Raw genomic sequence first — 4,429 nt, 5'->3', positions numbered from 1 at the left:
GATGCAGTGGTGAGAGCACACTCCACCATGACATGCTTCCTCAGCACCCAGGAAGTAGCAACGCCTGCCTGAACAAACTCCTAGAGCCACCTGCATAGTACCCCAGCCTTTCAGCCATTGGTTGCCTATAGCAACGTGTCTCCCTCTGATTGGTCCCCTCATGCTATATATACCCCTGTAGTTCCTCAATGAAACGGATCTGCATCAATGAACCTGGTCCCCGGAGTCATGCATGCAGACGCCCTAGCGTGTTGGAGCTCCGTCATCCTCACCCCCGAGGACCCCCTGCTTCAGATGTGAGAACAGAAAGTCAGTTCACTGCTTCCTGCACTACCCTCACCATGGATCAAACTGGAAAACTGGGCATGTGTCCTGACCCAGATTCAAATTCGAGATCTTCTGGTGCCAGGGCAAAGCTTATTTTTAAAGCAGTTGACACTATATTTAGCTTAGTATTAAATATAAAACATGTATGAATAATTTGGCATTTTCTTTACTATTACAAATTTTGGCTATGGTTAGGGGTTGGAAGTTCCAAAATGACTTATGGTAACAGAAAGGTAATTCACAAAGTAGTTTCATTCCCAAGTTTTTAAAATATGGGAAAATTTTTCCCCTTCAGTTCTGTATCTGTGGACTCTAGATGTGTGTAGCATATTAAGATATAGGTTGAACCTAAATACTCTTCTTCAGCTCTCATTGAGCCCAATGATCATGTTTTACATTTCAGGATAAAGGATTTTGACTCCGGCATCACTTTCTGACTTCATCTCTCCAGTGAAAGAATCAGAATCAATTTATTTCATTGTTGTAGGCAGTAATGGTGATTTAGGCAAGGAAGTCTAGGCTCTAACCTAGTATAGAACTGTAGCTAGGACAAAGTGATACTTGCTCATTTACTTTACGCTGGACCAAACTCAGATTAAGGAGTAACCCTCTCTCTTTCTGAGGCTGAGGCCAGAGTAAAACTGAACTATTTGGATCAAATTGCAAAATTCTTCATTAAAAATTCCCAATGTGGAGCAGAAGATCTTGGACCTCTATAGCCTTAAAGAGGTAAGAGTGGTTCTATTTTCAAAAGGACATGCAAGCAATAAGTGTGGTTTGGGAAACCCTCTGTAGTTGAACATCATGTCTCTGAACAGAAAAGGAGAGAACATACAGCCTGCCAACATTTCTTGATAGAATCTTTGAGTCTTTGGAATGGTTGGTATTGGGGGAGTACACAGCGTTCACATTTTAAGCCTCATTGCTATTTTTAGATCTCTCCCCTCTGCTCACAGTTAACTTTACTCTTCAATATTCTAGATTATGATGTGGAAGGTGGCTATGCAGCTGTTTGCGGGGACTGTGGGTGGGCCCAAGTTGCCCAGCGCCTCAAATTCCCACCAGGCAAAAACCCTGGTCCCTGCCTTTTGTCTTACCTTTTCTGGGTTGGGCTTTCTCCTGCATAGTAAATATTTAGAGAGTCTTAAGATCATTTATAGAGGTTCCAGGAAGCCCTGAAAAATATTTTGAAGCCTGTATGAATATGAAGTTTTATATTTGCTAGGCCAGGTAGATGAAACTGTAGAATTCTTTTTGTATTAGAGGATTGGTGTCTATCTACTAGAATCACTTTATGGACAAGATTTTGCAGTAGAACTTAGAGAAAAGCAGTTCTTATTTGAGACCATCCTCCACGAAAAAGATAATTAAATAATTATGAAATTACTACACTTACTGAGAATAGTTCAAATAAAGAGTGTCTATGATAAAACCTTGCTTTATTTTAGAATTGGGAACTGACCTAGTGAAAGGACAGAAGGGAACTGATAGCTGTGTCTAATTCCTCTCCCAGGAAAGCCACAGGATGTATCAGTTACTCAGCCTGCCCTTATCTCAGCCAATGGGAAAGCGGGGGAAACTAGCCCAAGGCCAAGAGTATGCTAGACACCCCCCTGTTTTTGTGTAACCAGACCCCAGCTGCACCCTGCTCTTGCGTCACTAGCCCCCAGCCCTCACTCAACCAACCAGAATTGGCCAAATCAATGATCAGAGTGTGCCCTCACCCCAGACCCCAAGCCATATAAATTCTTTGTCCCCTTGGGACTCGGGGCTCTCTCTTGCATCCAGTAATGGAGGTGGGGGGAGGGGGTCAAGTCCCATGCTTGAATAAAAGACTCTATGCTTTTGCATCGGACTTGTCTCTCTAAGTGGTCTGTCTTGGGAATCTTGAAATCTGGGCATAACATTTGGGGGCTCATCCAGGATCCCCAAGACTCATGAGGGACCCCGATCCAGAGAGTCTGACTGACTGCGGTAGGTGTCTGTGTGTTGTATATTGTGTTCTGTGTGTTCTGTCCTGTGTGAGCTCACTTCTGAAATCTGTATTGCCCGTAAAGGCCTAAGTGGATGCACTGGGCGGCCACGGGTGGGAGGAGGCGGGGGATGCCCCAATCCTCCATCTGGAGGGGCACAGAAACCCCTCAATCTGAGATGAGTGATGAATGGCCATCATCTAATCTGTAGTTTTGCTTCTGGAGAGTCGGAAGGTTGTTTTGGTTTTGCTTCCATAGAGTTGGAAGACTGTATTTGTCTGTATTTCTTTTTTTTTCTCTTTTCTGTGGACTTATTGGACGGACATTATGGGAAAGACTCAAACTACTCCTTTAAGCATTATGGCTGTTTTAAAGTCAAGGGTTGGGCCAAACCTGCTTGCCAGCCTCAGGTGTGGTTTTCCAGAACTGCTGGGAACTTAGGACCTTGAAGCTTACTGAATTCAAATGATAAAAAAACTTATGTCTTGCATTTTTGAAGTTTATTCTTAAAAATGTTACTAATTGAGAAATGCTGAATATTTGACTTGTCAGCTAAAAGTTTAAGATTCGGATTGAATTGGAAAAAACTGTGTTGTGGTAGCTAAATGCCTTTGCTGAATGAATGCTGAAACATTGAGGAAGCTTTTGTTTATCTGCTCAGCTCCAGTCTGGGCTAGTCTACTGAGAGAGTGTGAATACAAGTGTTTGGCTGCTTATTAACTCGACTGTGTAAAGTGAAAGTTACTTTAATTTATTTTGCATTTCTGTTAATTCATCTGGCTGAACGTTTGGACTGGACCCTTGATGGGCGGCAAGAATCTCTAGCAGTTCTCAAAGTCTTTTGCTCACCATTACAGAAGGAATCAGTCCACTCAGTTAATATAAATTTCTGTATATCAGTTGCTCTTACCTGGGTTGTAAATCACTGTAATTCCAAGATTGCTTACTTCTGAGATTACTTATAAAAGAGTGAAAGAGAAAAAAATCTATGAGGAAAAGCAGCCTGTGCTGAGAGAAATGGGGCGGGGGGACGGGGTTTGCAGTTATGCTGCTGGCTATCAATGAACTTCAAAGTTACAAAAAATAACTGTAAGCATAATCTTTCTCTGCCCTGGTTTATTCTTTTAACCCCTCCAATGCTGAATCAGACCGATACCTGTTCTTAGTTTTATCACAAAAGGTCTAGCTATATCTTCAGAGTAAAAGTACTTTTAAAATATGTTCAAAAATATTGATCTAAAATTGCTGAATGTTCACTTTTGGTAATCATTAAAGGATTAAGTTTTCTAATAATAATAATAATAATAATTAAAAAACCAACTACACTCCCACTAGAAAAGTGGAGGAGGAACAAAGCTGGAATCCTCAGCTCCCCTGGTGATTTAGAACTGTTTGCAAGGCAGACTCAACCACTGAGAGCCAGGTCAAAAAAGTTGGGGGCTGAATGCCTGAGCTGCCTGCAAGGCCCGGAACCACCTGGTGGAGAAGAAGCGTCCTGCATGCAGTCAAGGAGAACCTACAGGACCTGCAGCAGCTGCTGGCAGGCATCCGAGGTGCAGGCTAAGCTGGAGAACGCTGAAGTGCTAGAGCTGACAGTGCGGCGCGTGCTGCAGGGCAGAGCTTGCAGGCTCGAGCAGCTGCAAGCAGAAGCCAGCGAGCACTTCGCTGCCAGCTACATCCAGTGAACCCCTGCTTGAGTCCATAACACTGCAAAAGGGCAGCGGCTTCTGGGATTTGCTGGGGGATGCTCTGGCCGAGCTCCTAGGAGACCCTAGGCAGAGCAGCTGGCTCACAGGAGGGGCTGATATCCCCTTCTAGTGCACTCCCTTGAAAGAGGACTGGTTGCTGCTCTGCCATGAAGGAAACTGTTAGAAAGGCAAGAGAGCAGGGCCCTAAGGGTTAACAAAAGGGCACTCTCCCTGGACCTGGGAGCCATCAGGACTTTGAAATTCTCCAAGAGAGGAGGAGTCTGACTCAGAGACTGGCCAAAACCTCCTTGGGTTAGAAAAACGGAGGCTGCATATTGAACTTATAGACTGCAGTTTGCCATGCAGAGGTCCAAGCCCAGTTATATAGGGGTTAAGCTACCTGTGTACAGCAAAATAACTTTCTCCTGTGCCAGAATACGT

At 43.9% G+C, this 4,429-nt stretch overlaps 1 pseudogene; it reads left to right on the top strand.

Annotated features, from left to right (window-relative positions):
* Nucleotides 1–4,429, top strand: part of LOC102752365 — a 71,731-nt pseudogene that overhangs the window by 4,483 nt on the left and 62,819 nt on the right.

This window comes from Myotis davidii, unplaced genomic scaffold, assembly GCF_000327345.1.
Source record: "Myotis davidii unplaced genomic scaffold, ASM32734v1 scaffold219, whole genome shotgun sequence".
NCBI classification, from domain to species: domain Eukaryota; kingdom Metazoa; phylum Chordata; class Mammalia; order Chiroptera; family Vespertilionidae; genus Myotis; species Myotis davidii.
Note: the sequence above shows the minus strand (reverse complement) of the source record. Positions and strands in the feature narration are given on the sequence as shown.